This window comes from Anomaloglossus baeobatrachus, chromosome 2 (genome assembly GCF_048569485.1).
Source record: "Anomaloglossus baeobatrachus isolate aAnoBae1 chromosome 2, aAnoBae1.hap1, whole genome shotgun sequence".
NCBI classification, from domain to species: domain Eukaryota; kingdom Metazoa; phylum Chordata; class Amphibia; order Anura; family Aromobatidae; genus Anomaloglossus; species Anomaloglossus baeobatrachus.
In genome coordinates this window covers 736,931,165-736,948,462 of record NC_134354.1, presented here as the reverse complement: position 1 = coordinate 736,948,462, position 17,298 = coordinate 736,931,165, and the positions used below count along the sequence as shown (strand labels likewise).

Genomic DNA, 17,298 nt, shown 5'->3' with positions numbered 1-17,298 from the left:
TACTGTGACATACTGAACCAGAGCATGATTCCTTTCCTTCAGAAACTGGGCTGCAGGACAGTATTTCATAGAATCATAGAATTGTAGAGATGGAGGGGACCTTAGGGGCCATCGTGTCCAACCCCCTGTGAGTGCAGGTTTTCCTAAATCATCCCAGCTATATGTTTATACAGGGTCCCTTGAAGATTTCCATTGATGGAGAGCTCACTACCTCCCGCGGTAGCCTGTTCCACTCTATGATTGCCTCACTACCTCCCGTGGTAGCCCATTCCACTCTATGACTGCTCTCACTGTCAGAAAGTTTTTCCTACTGTTTAATCTGAATCTTCTTCCTTTTAGTTTCATGCCATTGCTTCTTGTACTTCCTTGTGCTAATGACAATAGGGTGGTTCCCTTTGCACTGTGACTTCCTTTCAGATATTTGTAGACCGCTATTAAGTCTCCTCTCAGCCTTCTTTTTTTGCAAACTAAACATTCCTAGTTCTTTTAGCCGTTCTTCATATGATATGGTTTGCAGACCTTCTACCATCTTGGTTGCTCTTCCCTGGACTTGCTCCAATATTTCAACATGATAATGACCCCAAATACACCTCCAAGATCACCAGTGCCTTGCTAAAGACACTGAGACTAAAGGTTCTGGACTGGCCAAGCATGTCTCCAGACCTAAACCCCATTGAGCATCTGTGGGGTCTCCTCTAATGAAAAAATGCTCAAGTTCTCCATTGACTTCTATTATATTCGATACTTGAGTCACGACCATCCGAGCATCCAACTGCTCGATTCGAGTACAGAGCACCCGAGCATGGGAGTGCTCGCTCATCACTAATAGTTATCTAGATATAGATTCTTCTAAAATAATAGACTTTGAACAACCTATGAATCATGGCGTACATCAGTAGGAAATCATCCAGACATCCAGTATAGGGGTATGTACACATAGGACCTGCGGCACATTTTAATTTTGACTTTACAGCACAAATTGTCCATCACAGCAAATATGATCCACAGCAATTTCGTAAAATCTTAACAATGAGATTTTCCACCCTGTGTGCACATGTGACGCCCTGGACTAGCCAGGTAGTCACAGACATAACACCATACACACCCCCTACACTAGACAGTTACACCAGTCAGACAAAAACCCTTGTTGCTTCCCTCCAGGGTCTGATGTCCACACCAGGTGGGGCAGAGCCAGGCGGTTGGCCCCACCCACCGAGGAGTTCACAGGCCTGGAGGCGGGAAAACAAGACAGATTAGTTTAGGTGAAAGTGAGAGGAGTAAAACGTCTGCGTGTGCCTGGGTAGGAGCCCAGGCACTGACAGCAAGGTTGGCAGACGGTGGTGGCCGTCTGCAGGAGTTAGTGAATCTCTGCAGAGCCGTAGGACCGGGGTCAGGCGTTGGCCCGCCGGTACCGAACCGGGGAGCGGAGTGAAGCTAAGCACACAGGCAGGGCCATCGGACCCGGACCAGGCTTGGAGCCGCCGACAATAGTCAAATCCGAGTGTGACAGGAACCCAGGGCCGGCTCCAGGTTTTTGTGGGCCCCGGGCAGAAGAGTCCCGGTGGGCCCCATCCACACGCAGACACACACATACGTACACATACATATACATATTTAAAGACAAACTCACAAAAATACGTATAGAACTGACATCTATACAGTCATATACACTGACATACATAGATACACATCATACATGCATACAGACACACACAACACAACTCTGCTAGATACATACATACAGACACACACAGCTCTGCTGGATACATACACACATAGCTCTGCTACATACATACACACATAGCTCTGCTACATACATAGCTCTGCTACATACATACATACACACATAGCTCTGGTACATACATACATACACACATAGCTCTGCTACATACATACATGAATCTGCTACATACATACACATAGCTCTGCTACATACATACATACATACACACATGGCTCTGCTACAAACATACATGAATCTGCTACATACATACACATAGCTCTGCTACATACATACACACATAGCTCTGCTACATACAGACATACATAGCTCTGCTGCATACATACAGACACACACGTGGCTCTGAGGGGCCCACACACGCGGCTCTGGAGGGCCCACACACAGCTCCAGGGGCCAGCACATACAGCACCGGGGGGGCAGGGCATACACCTAAGGGGGGAGAAGCCCATACAGCTCACCTGGGCCCATAAATCGGGGGGCGGGGAGGGCACATACCGCTCAAGTCACGGTGGAGAGGGGGCCCACACAGCGCCGGAGAGAAGAGCTGTGCTGGGGGTCGCTGGCTGGCACTGCGCCTCCTTCATCTGTGGGACTGAGCAGGCCGGTCGGTAGCTCCGCCCACAGATGAAGTTCAAACCAGGAAGTCTGCGCGCCTTAAAGAGACGGCGCTGCAGATTCCTGCCGAGGACTGCGGTCCCCGGAACTCGGGCCGGGGGCAGCAGAACTAAGGCGAGGGGGCCCCGGCCAAGGGGCACCAGAACTGATGAGGCCGAGTGGGCCCCCCCGGCTCTCCAGGGCCCCGGCATTTGCCCGGGTATGCCGCGTGTTGACGCCGGCCCTGCAGGAACCCCAGGGGTTTCCTAACAACCAAGACCCGACAGAAGGCAACAGTCCACACCGAGAGGATATACAGCCACCGCCATAGGCTAGAGATCCAAGGGTCAGCACCTGCGGGCAAAACGGGTTCCTACGGCACCTATACGTCGGGGAGCGGACTACCGGTGGGCAACCACAGGAGTCAGAACATTCTAACAGGTGCAGGGAAAGACAGCCACCATCAGCCGTCCGGGGAGAGCACAACAACACTGCAGCCGGCTGCGGGACCCGTCCATCCGGCCGTTTGGTTTACCAGGGACTCTGTCATTGATTGTCTGAGTGAGTACACCAGTGCCATGCGGCACCGCGCTGTCCCTGCAACCCTGCACCCCCAGCCATCCAGCCTCCCCGTTACACCACCGGGCCCCGGGATCACCAACCCCCTACCCACGGAGGGGACAACATCCTAGCTGCTCCCTACCATCTCTCCCGGGATCCCCGTCACCAGCAGCGGTGGTGCCATCATCACCACGTCCCGTGGGTGGCGTCACGAACCATCTCCCCAAACAAACCATCCCTTTTCACTCATGGGTGAGGAGCGCTGCTCGAGTCCCCGGGTCCGCCCACCGCTCGAGCCACCAAGCAGCAGCAGCAGAATCCCCGGACCCGAGCGTGGCGAGCGCGACCCCTCCGCCCGCGACACACACGCTATGAATAACCTTTAAAGCCACATGGACACGTTGAGTATTTGGTGAGTTTTGTTACCTCAGTATTTGTAAGAAAAAACCAGGAGTGGAACAATCAGAGGGAAAGTATAATAGAAACATGGGCATCACCTCTGCATTTATTACCCCCTTCTGGTTTTGGCTTACGAATACTGAGGTAAAAACTCAAATGCACATGGCCTTACAAATATTGAGGTAAAAAACTCATCAAATACCATGTGCAGCCTTAGTAGAAGTGTTTTACATACATACACGTAGTTCAAAACGTAACGGTGACCACTCTCTGCTTATTCTTCTTGACCTTTCTGCTGCCTTTGACACTGTTGACCACCATCTCCTTCTCTCTATGCTCCACTCTATCGGCCTAAAGGACACTGTTCTTTCCTGGTTCTCTTCCTATCTTTCTGGCCGCTCATTCAGTGTATCATTTGCTGGCTCCACATCTTCTCCTCTTCCTCTCACTGTTGGGGTCCCTCAAGGTTCAGTCCTTGGCCCTCTTCTTTTCTCCCTCTACACTGCCCCAATTGGTCAGACCATCAGCAGATTTGGCTTTCAGTACCATCTTTATGCTGATGACACACAGCTATACACCTCCTCCCCTGAGCTCACCCCCGCTGTACTACAGAACACCAGTGACTGCCTGACTGCAGTTTGCAATGTCATGTCTGCTCTCTATCTGAAACTTAACCTTTCCAAAACTGAACTTCTTCTTTTCCCTCCATCTTCCAACTTTCCTCAACCTGACATCTCCCTCTCTGTGTGTGGCACAACGATAAGTCCTAGGCCGCAAGCCCGCTGCCTGGGGGTTATACTTGACACTGATCTCTCCTTCACCTCCCACATACAATCTCTTGCCCGCACCTGCCGCTTGCACCTCAAGAACATCTCTAGAATCCGCCCCTTTCTCACAATGGAAACGACAAAAACCCTCACCGTGGCCCTGATCCACTCTCGCTTGGACTACTGTAACTCTCTATTAATTGGTCTCCCCCTAACTAGACTCTCTCCTCTACAGTCAATCCTTAATGCAGCAGCCAGGGTCACCTATCTGGCTAACCGCTACTCGGATGCCTCTGCTCTGTGCCAGTCATTGCACTGGCTGCCCATATATCATAGGATCCAATTCAAACTGCTTGTTCTCGCCCACAAAGCTCTCCACAGTGCAGCACCCCCCTACATCTCCACCCTCCTCTCTGTCTATCAGTCCACCCGTTCTCTACGCTCTGCAAGCGACTTTCGACTAACATCCACACTAATTCGAACCTCCCACTCCCGGATCCAAGACTTCTTCCGAGCTGCACCAACCCTCTGGAACGCTCTACCCCAAGAAGTTAGGACAAATCACAACTTACTCAGCTTCAGACGCACCCTAAAGACGCATCTTTTTAGGGCGGCCTATCACACTCCCTAATCAGATTCGATTCACATAGTCCCTCTACAACCTCTCACAACATAGCTCCACATCAAACTCCATGGCACCCAAAGGCATCTCAAGGCTCGGGCCCACTGGTCCAGGAAACCATTATCCAGCCCCATTTCCGTGAGATGGTTGGATTGTCATTGTAAATAAGCACTTGAACCTTGCCTCTCCCCCCATCTCATTGTAGATTGTAAGCTCTCACGAGCAGGGTTGTATTTTTTTTCCCCTCTAAATATTGTATTTCTATAACTGTTACTTGTTTGTATATGATCCTCCTGAATTGTAAAGCGCTACGGAATATGTTGGCGCTATAGAAATAAAGATTATTATTATTATTATTATTCATCTACAGTCATGGACAAAAGTTTTGAGAATGCTACAAATATTAATTTTTACAAAGTCTACTGCTTAAGTTTTTCTAATGGCAATTTGCATATACTCCAGAATGTCATAAATAGTGATCAGCTTAAGAGCAATTACTTGCAAAGTCAATATTGGTTAAGAAAATGAACTTTAACCCCCAAAACACATTTCAACATCATTGCATTCCTGCCTTAAAAGGAGTAACTAACATTGTTTTAGTGATTGTTCCATTAACACAGGTGTGGGTGTTGATGAGGACAGGGCTGGCGATCAATCACTCATGATTAAGTAAGAATGACACCACTGGACACTTTAAAAGGAGGCTGGTGCTTGGTATCATTGTTTCTCTTCAGTTAACCATGGTTATCTCTAAAGAAACACGTGCAGCCATCATTGCTCTGCACAAAAATGGCCTAACAGGGAAGAGTATCGCAGCTACAAAGATTGCACCTCAGTCAACAATCTATCGCATCATCAAGAACTTCAAGGAGTGGGCAATCATCAAGAAACGGGTGGACAAACAAAAACCAACAAATTCTGGCAAAATGCAAGCATTGCTTATGCAAGAATGGACAGCTATCAGTCAGGATTTGGTCCAGAAGTTGATTGAGAGCATGCCAGGGAGAACTGCAGAGGTCCTGAAGAAGAAGGGTCAACACTGCAAATATTGACTTGCTGCATTAACTCATTCTGTCAATATAACGTTTTGGTACTCATAATATGATTGCAATTATATTTCTGTGTGTGATGTAAACATCAGACAAACAATTAAAAACCAGAGGGCAACAGATCATGTGAAAATATAATTTTGGTGTCATTCTCAAAACTTTTGGCCATGACTGTACTATATCTTCTATCGGGGCTGAACATTTACAGGCCAAATAGTTTGCACTGTAATTTTGTCTACAGGGTTGGCCCACAAGATCTCATGATATGTATATGCCATTTTTCACTGAAATCCAATTAAAAGTCCCTCTCCGAGGGATACTGGTAACATATCGTTTGGGAACGCCGCAAAAATGAAAAATATGCGGTCGATGAGCCCCATCCAGTATTCCCATTTTGCAGGGGTTTTTTTAGCCTGTGATTGTGTACTCTATGGCTCAATATTTGACGACCATCTAAAGGCAGAATGGAGCCAGAGCCATGGGTGTAGTGACCCATGGCTCTCCTTTGCAGGGCAACCAAGGGGTTAATTTAGCTGAAGGGGAAGAGCAGGCTTTTGTGGGCTCAATAGTTTAAAGCGTGGGTTAATAGGGTCAGGGGAGGCTAGAAGGGGTGGGGTGTTATATATATGTCCAGGTGAGAGGGGGTGTCACTATATCGGCGCAAGGCACCAACAGAGAAGGTCCTGCCCTCCTGCCCTACATTTCAATCTTTTGTGGGGCAGGAGCTGGGGTAACTGTCTTTTACCGTTGTGTTTTCGGGTAATTTCTGCGAGCGGTGGCGAGGGATGTTCTTGGAGTTGGTGGAAATGTTGGGGTGGGGGGGGTTGGTACATCGGATGGATGGGACCCAACCCTCCCTCGTTTATTCCGGAATGGTAATTGCCTGGCGGATTTGGGGGCTCTCCAGGGTGGGGTCCCCTGAGAGTCGGTTAGGTACAAGGTTTCCGGCAACGGAGGTGCCCCCGAGCTTGTGGTTGCGACTGGGGGTGAAAATGCTGGATGGTTTGATAAATAATATTTGGTGTTCGGCAGGTTTCAGGGCTCCAAGAACCTCCCTTGCGTTTATCTAAATGGTTATTTAATTGTATTTTTTAGTAATAAAAGGGGCCGATCTGGCCAATTTATCATGGCATAGTAACACATAGCAGCCATGTGGAGATGTCACAGCATCTGCGGTGACTTCACAATGACAATAAAACGGCGACGTATGAATACACCTCAACAGTCAACACCAATAATAATGGCTAATCAAGGCCACTTTAAAATTCCCCATATTTACAGAGCACAGTTTTGCCCAGAAATTGCGCACATAACAATCCTCTGGTTGAGGTTGCTTCTTTTAGCTGTAGGAGTGTTTAGGAATTCCCCCAAATTCAATGCCATACATTTAAAAAGGTAGGTGAGATCTGCGGCCAAGCAAGGAAAACCTGCAGCATAGCGATAAAATCTTCTAAACCTCACTCCCATGCATTGATGTGAGTGTCTACAAAGCAGAATCCACATCAAATGTCTTGAAACACCTACTCCACATTTGAACACGGCTTAACTGGCATTACCCAGGTAGAGAGAACATTGGTGATTGGAATGGGACACACACAACCCCCTAGCTGCCAATACATGCAGTTCAGTGGACAGTCAATGATTAACAATTTTGCAGAAACACCGCCACTCATCTTGAGGCAGTGTCTGGTATTGCAGTCGATTATCATACACGTCAATGGGGTAAGACATACATTTGAGAGTAACTACTGTAATCGGGACAAGTTCTGATCGCAACGGTCTAAAGGGTGCTTTACAAGCTGCGACATCGCTAGCGATTGCTACCGATGTTGCGAGCGATAGTACCCGCCCCCGTTGTTCCTGCGACATTTCGTGATCGCTGCTGTAGTGAACAATATTGCTACAGCAGCGTCACACGCACATACCTGGTCAGCGACGTCGCTGTGACCGCCGAACAATCCCTTCTTCACAGCGTCACAGCGGCGTCACTAAGTGGCCATCCAATAGCAGAGGAGGGGCAGAGATGAGCGGCCGGAACATACCGCTCACCTCCTTCCTTTCGCATTGCCGGTGGACGCAGGTAGGGAGATATTCGTCGTTCCTGCGGTGTCCCACATAGTGATGTGTGGTGCCGCAGGAACGACGAACAACCAGCGGCATGCACCACTGACGATATTATAAAAAGGAGTGACGTGTCAACGATCAACGATTTTTGCCGTTTTTGCGATCGTTGATCGTCGCTCCTTGGTGTCACACGCTGCGATGTCGCTAACGACGCTGGATGTGCGTCACAAACACCGTGACCCCGACGATATATTGTTAGCAATGTCGCAGCGTGTAAAGCACCCTTAACTGCTTAGATGCTGCTGTCAATTATGACAGTGGCAGTTAAAAGGTTAATAATACAAGGTATCCACTCTGTCTGTCTCCTATTGCCATGTAATGGAATCAGTAATTATGCCATAGGGAGCAATTCTATAGTAGTGCAGTGTAGTATATAAACAATAAAGCCACCACAGATTTAACTAAAAACAAAAAAAAATATATACATACACTAATTTTATATATATATATATATATATATATATATATATATATATATGTTTAAATCACTTTTCCCACCTTCTTTTATCCAAAACATACCGTAAATATCAAAACGTAAAAATATGATAAAGTAATGTATTTGCTTTTGCCATGTGAACAATTTTTGGTGCTAATAAAATATTGCAATACCTATCATATAAAGTGAACAATCCCGAAAAATTCTGAAATGGCAAAATCACTGTTTTTTATCACTTCTCTTTTCTCCCCAAAAAATGGGGTAAAAAGAGATCAGATAGTCATATAGACCTCTAATAACACCAATGAAACATTTAGGCCTCTGCCACACTCACGTGAATTTCACGCACGTGCCGAGAGACACGTATTTTCCCTGCGTGTTGTGTGCAGGTAAGTACGTGTCTCTGGTACGTGCGTGACACGTGTGTTCTACGTGTGCTATCCGCGATAGCACACGTAGAATCAGTAATTATTATACTCACCTGGTCCTTCCTGACGTCCGCGGTGCTGTCCGTGGTGCTGATCCTCGGTCTCCAGCCCTCCCGTCTCCCCGCTGCTGCTGCTGCCAGGCAGTGAAGTGAATATTCAATGAGAATAATGAGCGGCGGTCGGCAGCAAGAGGCAGCAGCGGCAGAGACAGGAGGGCTGGAGAAGGTGAGTTAATGTTTTTTTTTTTTTTCACTGACATGTGTGTTTTCTCCGGCGCGTGTCACACGGGACCGCATCCACACTACACCCGTGTGGTGCGGGTGCGGGCCGTGTAACACCCGTGCTGCCGGAGAAAACACTGACATGTCAGCGCTTTGAAAATCGCACACACGTACAAACGCACACGGACACACGTTCCGTGTGGTTTTACGTGTGTGTGCCTGCTACAATAGGGTAGCATTGGTTAAAGTGTCTCCGTGCCGCCGGTACGTGTAAAAAATGACAAACACGTGCCGGCAGCACGGATGTGTGGCACAGGCCTTAAATTGTACCACAAAAAAACTAGTCCTCATACAATTCAATCAACCCCCCAAAAAATTAAAAAAGTTATGGCTGTCGGAATATGGCTACTGAAGCCAATTTTTTTTGGGGGGGCAGGTTTTTTTCATGTTTTATAAGTAGTAAAAAAAAAAAGAAATTAAATAATATATATACAAATAAAAAATACTGGTGAAAGTGAAGAAGAAAAAAACCCAAAATCTATTTTTTTTTTTTTTTTTTTTTAACGGCTATATAGTGTTTTCCAAGTTAGATATCCATATCATGTACCATATATTGAGCCCTAATAAATGTATATAGAGGGTCCCATATTCAGGATTTTATTGCTGCATGCCCAGCATTACCCACTGTTAGGCTATGTGCGCACGTTGCGTCTGAGTACCTGCAGTTTATTCTGCACGTTTTCCTTCCCTTGGTTTTTGACCAAATGGCTTTTGACCATTTTTTAGCGCTAAAAACGCATGTGTTTTTGCCGCGTTTTTAGCGCTTTTTACCTGCGTTTTCACCTGCGTTTCTGCAGATGCGTTTTGTAGATCAAGACACTGAGAAATAAAGTTGCAATAGACAAAAAGAATGAAAAAAGAGAAAAAAAGTATAAAATTAACTTTTAATAAAAATATATGGAAAATTATCATTCTTAATTCAAAAATAGTGGTTATGCACATTTTATCAGAAAAATAGGTGAAGTTTATAATATTTTAACATTTAAATTTTCGGTTATTGTGTGTGTGTAAAGGAACATTAGAACCCATTAATTTTTGGCCAGAAAAGCATGCGTTTTTGGAGCCAAAAACGCAGTGGAAAAGCAGGTAAAAAGCATGAAAAACGCAGGAATTGTGATTTTGGTTGCTTTTTGCCATTTCTCATTGACTCCAATGTTAAGGAAACGCTGCAGAAATGGCAAAAACAACTGACATGCTGCTTCTTTTTCAGCATGGTTTTTGACCACAAATATGCAAATTAAACGCTGCAGAAAAAAAAGCAAAGTGCAGACAGGATTTCTGCTTTTCCCATAGACTTTGCTGGCAATCAAAAACGCATGCGTTTTAGCGCAAAAACGCTGCTGCTAAAAACGCTGCAGAAACGCGGAAAAAAACGCAACGTGCGAACATAGCCTTAATCATGTTTTGCTCCTCTAGCCCATTGTTTGACTACTCCTAATCCTACTTTGCCCTTATAGCGTTGCTTGCCTCCCTCTAGCATTGATTGCCTAGTATTAATGTGAAATGCCCCCTTTAGCATTGCTAAGTGAGTACTGATGCTGCATGCCCCATACAGCACTACTTGCCCTGGAATGCTGCATGCCCCCCACTAGCACTGCTTGCCCAGTAATAATGCTGCATACTCTCTCTACCACTGCTTGCCAAATATTAATGCTGCATGCCCCCCACTAGCACTGCTTGCCCAGTAATAATGCTGCATGCCCCCCACTAGCACTGCTTGCCCAGTAATAATGCTGCATACTCTCTCTAGCACTGCTTGCCAAATATTAATGCTGCATGCCCCCCACTAGCACTGCTTGCCCAGTAATAATGCTGCATGCCCCCCACTAGCACTGCTTGCCCAGTAATAATGCTGCATACTCTCTCTAGCACTGCTTGCCAAATATTAATGCTGCATGCCCCCCACTAGCACTGCTTGCCCAGTAATAATGCTGCATGCCCCCACTAGCACTGCTTGCCCAGTATTAATGCTGCATTTGCCCCACTAGCACAGCTTGCCCAGTATTAATGCTGCATGCCCCCACTAGCACTGCTTGTCCAGTATTAATGCTGCATGCCCCCCACTAGCACTGCTTGCCCAATATTAATGCTGCATGCCCCATTAGCACTGCTTGCTCAATATTAATGCTGCATGCCCCTGTGACACCCTGGCAAAGCCAGGTTGTCACAGAAAGAGTTAATCCTCCTTGGTAATCTGATCCCACACCGGTGCAGCAAGACAAACCACATCCCCCAGTGTAAGAGAAAAGCAGAGCAGAGGGGAGGGGCTGGAGCAGAGTGTATGGAGAGACAGACAGAAGAGGAGTCTGGAGTTGTAGCTCTCAGGCTGATAGTGAAGCGTGCTCCGAGAGGGCCGGGACAGGCTGTGAGTGAGGAAGGGGCCAGAGGTAGCCGGGAAGGGTAGTGGCCCCCCCGGTACCTGGGTGACCCGAATCACTGCAGGGGAGTGTATTCCCCGTTCCCGGCTGAGGAGAAGGAGGAAGAGAATGGAGAGAAAGGCATCTGGCTGCAGGGAAAGAACAACAGGAGCTGCTGCACCGTGTGTGGGACACTAACACCCCCGTACCGAAGGCTGCGGACACCGGCGATTCCTAGTTACCAGTGACTCTGTGTGAACTACTTGTGAGTACGCCCGTGCCCTCAGGCACCGCACCGCAGCACTGCGCCCTGCTCCCTGCTTATCCCCATCACCGGGCCCCGGGACAACTACCCCCTACCCACGGAGGGGAGAACCAACAACTTTGCTGCTCCCTGTCACCGCTCCCGGGATCCCCATACAGAGCAGCGGTGGTGTCCATACAATCACCACAACCGTGGGTGGCGTCACGGACAATCTCCCTTAACAATCCCCCCCTTTTACTGTGGAGCCTGGGATCACAGACCGGGTCACGCTACCGTGATACCCACAGAAGTGACCTCGTGGCCCGGATCTGAGTACCCCTGGTCACCGGGCGACACATTTGGCGTCACGAACAGGATCGAACCCATCCAGTTACCTGGAGGAAGTGCGCCATATTCTGGACTGTCAGCGGTACTCCGCTGCGAAAATTTTGAAAGTCGCCATCTTTGCCGCCATTTTGGGCGCGAAAATCTCCCACCCAGCGCCTTCTTCCCCAAGCGGTGGGCACGAAAAAGAGGCTCCGCCCCTGAGAACGCGGGCGGAAGTGAAGCTCTGGAGGACCGGAAGCGAAAGGAAAACTTTAAAAGTTGCTGGAAGGACTGCTCCCGAGTACCAAGGGGGAGCAGGAAGAAGGAACCGCAGTTTATGTGACCAGGACTGTAAAGGCAGGGACGCCAGGACTTTGCTTAATTCCGTTCCTGGACAAGCAGTAGCCGCAACCCCGATGACATCTTACCCGGCTCCGGCAGTCCGCCCAGCCGCCACGGTGATGACGTCGGCTCCGGCAGTCCGCCCGGCCGCAACGGAGGTGGCACCCGATTGGAAGTCTGCCCCAGATGTGGCGCCAGCCGCTCCCAGGTACCCCGCCACGGCTGTGGAGCAGCCGGAGTGCACCTGCAGAGAGGAGGAGCAGGCCAGTGAGAGATCGAGCCCTCGGCAGTTAGCGAGGCCGGTTGTAGCCGGCGCCGAGGGCATCCAAGTGGGCCTGGCTTCTGAGCAGGAGGCAGAGCACGGAACCCGTGCCCCGTACTGGGAGTGGCGACAGCGGCAGCGGTAGTGGAGCATGGACGGCTACCCACAAGTTAAAAAGTTGACTGTTTTATGGACTGTCACCCCTGTTGAGCGCCCTCAAGTTCAGGAGGAGGCCATCTATACAGCAGGTGGGGGCGGCAGAACAGTTTAGAGTTAAGAAAACGTACCTCCCGATGTGGGAAGATGTATGATTGTAATGTGTTTATTTTTCCTTTTTTCCAGTTTTAATAAATGTTGGTGCCTACACGGCTCGAGGATGGGCCGTGTTTTACCAATGGGGTGTGTGACGCCCTGGCAAAGCCAGGTTGTCACAGAAAGAGTTAATCCTCCTTGGTAATCTGATCCCACACCGGTGCAGCAAGACAAACCACATCCCCCAGGGTAAGAGAAAAGCAGAGCAGAGGGGAGGGGCTGGAGCAGAGTGTATGGAGAGACAGACAGAAGAGGAGTCTGGAGTTGTAGCTCCCAGGCTGATAGTGAAGCGTGCTCCGAGAGGGCCGGGACAGGCTGTGAGTGAGGAAGGGGCCAGAGGTAGCCGGGCAGGGTAGTGGCCCCCCGGTACCTGGGTGACCCGGATCACTGCAGGGGAGTGTATTCCCAGTTTCCGGCTGAGGAGAAGGAGGAAGAGAGTGGAGAGAAGGGCATCTGGCTGCAGGGAAAGAACAACAGGAGCTGCTGCACCGTGTGTGGGACACTAACACCCCCGTACCGAAGGCTGCAGACACCGGCGATTCCTAGTTACCAGTGACTCTGTGTGAACTACTTGTGAGTACGCCCGTGCCCTCAGGCACCGCACCGCAGCACTGCGCCCTGCTCCCTGCTTACCCCATCACCGGGCCCCGGGACAACTACCCCCTACCCACGGAGGGGAGAACCAACAACTTTGCTGCTCCCTGTTACCACTCCCGGGATCCCCATACAGAGCAGCGGTGGTGTCCATACAATCACCACAACCGTGGGTGGCGTCACGGACAATCTCCCTTAACAATCCCCCCCTTTTACTGTGGAGCCTGGGATCACAGACCGGGTCACGCTACCATGATACCCACAGAAGTGACCTCGTGGCCCGGATCTGAGTACCCCTGGTCCCCGGGCGACACACCCCCACTAGCACTGCTTGCCCAATATTAATGCTGCATGTCCCCCACTAGCACTGCTTGTCCAGTATTAATGCTGCATGCCCCCCACTAGCACTGCTTGTCCAGTATTAATGCTGCATGCCCCATTAGCACTGCTTGCTCAATATTAATGCTGCATGCCCCCACTAGCACTGCTTGCCCGATATTAATTCTACATGCCCCCCACTAGCACTGTTTGCCCAGTATTAATGCTGCATTCCCCCACTAGCACTGCTTGCCCAATATTAATGCTGCATGCCCCCCACTAGTACTACTTACCCATTACTAATTCTACATGCTCTCTCTGGCATTGCAGATGGAGTGTAGATGCTGAATGCTTCCCCTGTGCTAATGATGCAATGAACCAGCCTGATGAAGAGACCCAAGTATTCTTGGAAGCTTTCTGTTTGTCATCCTCTTTTCAGTTAGCTATTAAAAGGTATCACCCACTGAGGACTCTCAATTTTTACTATTTTTTTTTCTATCTACTGGCGAACACGGTACAAAGAGATATATTTTTGCAGGCTCCCCCAGCATTCATGCTGCATGCCCTGCCTGCTAACTATGCCTGATATTACGTGTCCTGGGCACGCTGTACATGTGTCTTCTGGGAGGAATGTAGGAGGGGACATGGGTTATTACCGGTTTCTCAGTCGTGGCTGGTTACGGTCCACGTTGCTGCTGCCGCTGTTGGATATGGGTTCCTGGGGGTCTCCTCTCCGGTCTCCCCTCACAGCACAGAGACACAGAACAGCAGGACAGACTTGGACGTTCACTGCATTGTTTGCATTCCATTGTGATCACGTGTCCAGTGCTGCCTGCGTCATTTCACTGCCTCCTGAGCATTGGAGGAGGCTGAAAGGAGGCAGTGCCTCCACTAAGGGTAGATGCAAGATCCTAGACCTCTGATGGTCATGTGATCAGTCACGTGAGCGTTTGTGTCTGTCTGTGTGTCTGTGCGTGTGTCTGTGCGTGTGTCTGTGCGTGTGTCTGTGTCTGTGCGTGTGTCTGTGCGTGTGTCTGTGCGTGTGTCTGTGCGTGTGTCTGTGCGTGTGTCTGTGTCTGTGCGTGTGTCTGTGCGTGTGTCTGTGTCTGTGCGTGTGTCTGTGCGTGTGTCTGTGTCTGTGCGTGTGTCTGTGCGTGTGTCTGTGTCTGTGCGTGTGTCTGTGCGTGTGCTGCTGCAGATATCGCAGTGGATTGTTCACATGATGGTTTGTACAGGATCTTTAGGCTATATTCCCACAATGAGCTTTTGGCTAGTTTTTGATGTTCCAGAATTTCTGAGCCATTTTCTGTACATAGTATGTCAATTAGGTACTTATGTTTTGGTTTTTTTTTACTGTGTTTTTGAAGCTGCAGTTTTTGTCTCTTTTTGGTATGTCATGTTTTAAATAAAGCTGCATTGTTTTTGATACTAAAAGAGAAAAAAGAAAAGGTATTCAGCTCACCAGACTAAGGCTACTTTCACACATCCGGTTTGAGCCCTGCGGCTCAATCCGGCTGTGAAAACTATGCAACGGATGCGGTGAAAACACCGCATCCTTTGCATCAGTTTTTACATGCGGCCGGTCCGGTTTTTTCCGGTTGCGGCATGCTACTGAGCATGCGCAGTGGAAAATACCGCATGCGGCGACCGGATGCGGTTTTTTTCCGCATCGCGCCGCATCCGGCCTCCATAGGGATGCATTGAAAAATGCGCCGCAGCGGCCGGATGCGGCGCGATGCGGTGTTTTTTGCCGGAGCAAAAAACGTTGCAGGGTACGTTCGATCCGGCCGCCGCATCGGCTAAATCTGCCGCATGCGGCAAAAACCGGACCGAACGCAAGCCCCTACGGCACAATGCGGCACTAATGTAAGTCAATGCAAAAAAAACCGCAATCGGCGTTACAAAAGCCGGTTGCGGTTTTTCTGCAGAACGCCGTATTGTGCCGCAGAGCAAAAATCCGGATGTGTGAAAGTACCCTAAGCAAATGCAGGATGGGTGCAGTGTGCTGAGGCTTTGAACCGGCTTCCAGGTGAGAGAGACCAGGAATGAGAAATCCAGCAACCGCAGGGATCTCAGGGTTAAAACTACATCTTTTCAATAGTTCCATCTTAAAGAAAATTTACAAAAACTAAAAACCATAATGAAAAACAGTAGAAAAGGTCTAGGCGTTACAGGCACAAAAAATGCCCTTAATCATTACCATCATGATTTTTTTGTGCTCGTAACACATAGCATCCCTGTAGCAGCTGGATTCCTTCTCATTCCTGGTCATTGTTTTTGATACATTTTGGTATTTAGCTTTGAGAAAACTTCATACACTGGAGATCAAAATTAGAGAACACACAATTTCCTAAATGTTAGGTTCATTGTGTCGTCCTATGTGATTATATCCTAACATGAGTAAACTCGTAGTATTTTAAGCTTATTTCATAAATTGAATTTATTGTAAAGCACATAAAAATGTAAATGAGATAAAGGGAAGAGAACACTGATCAAAAGTAGAGAACACTTTCAGATCCCTGCAAGTTATTGGTGTTAATCTGGCACCTGGTGCTAATTTCCTTAATTACCTGACAAACCCTATGTAACTGGCAGCCTATCTTTCCAGTTTGCACTGACTTTTCAAAAATGGTGTACCGTTCCAAAGTGACTGAAACCCTCCGGCAGCAGGTTATCCAGATGAAGGCCAAAGGGGTGACCCTATCAGCCATAGCAAGAGAAGTTGTTTGTTCCAAGTCTGTGATTTTGAGAATTTTACATCTTTATAACATCACAAACTCCTGCAAGTCCCCCAAGAAGTCTGTGCTCCCTCAAAAGACAAATGCAAGAGAGGACAAGAAAATGTGGAGAATCTCGATGGGTAATCGGTTTAACAATGCAGCTGGAATTGCTCAGCAGTTCAGCACTGAGCAGAGTAAGGATCTGTCTCATCATACAGTGTCATGACGTTTAAGAGCATTTGGACTGAAAGCCTACTCCACAGTGACCAAACTTCTCATTAGCAGAAAGAAGCAAAAGGCCAGACTCACCTTTGGTTGTGTGTGGACGGAGGAGAAGTGGTCCACAGCAAGTGTAATTTATTTGAGTCTGATGGGAAACATTATATTCATCAACAAACTGAGTAAAGACTGAATCCAAAGTGTGTTAAGAACTCAGTGAAAGGTGGTGGAGGAAGTATCATGGCTTGGGGAATGTTTTCTGCAGCAGGAGTTGACCTCTCATACAGCTACATTGCAGTGAATGTAAGTGTGTATCAAAACTTTCTTCAACAACATGTGGTTCCTTACTTGCGTTCATCACTCAATCAGCCAGCAATTTTCATGCAGGACAATGTTCCCTGTCACACAACAAAACGGGTAAAGCAGTTCCTAGAAACAGAAAACATTGAAACAATGAAATGGCCAGAGCACAGAGTCCTGATCTAAACCCAATAGAAAACCTCGGGAAAATCCTTGGTGACAAAGTTATGGCCAAGAAACCCACAACAGTCAAAGAACTGGGGTAGAGACTGGAAGAAGAGTGGACCAAAATCACACCAGA

At 48.3% G+C, this 17,298-nt stretch overlaps 1 protein-coding gene across 1 annotated transcript in view; it reads right to left on the bottom strand.

The window, feature by feature from the left end:
- Positions 1-14,578, bottom strand: part of LATS2 (large tumor suppressor kinase 2) — a 92,689-nt gene extending 78,111 nt beyond the window's left edge. The window contains exon 1 of the mRNA XM_075337397.1: positions 14,415-14,578. The gene's annotated coding sequence lies outside the window, so the exon portion shown is untranslated. The remainder of the gene's footprint in view (positions 1-14,414) is intronic.
- Between the last annotated feature and the right edge of the window lie 2,720 nt (positions 14,579-17,298).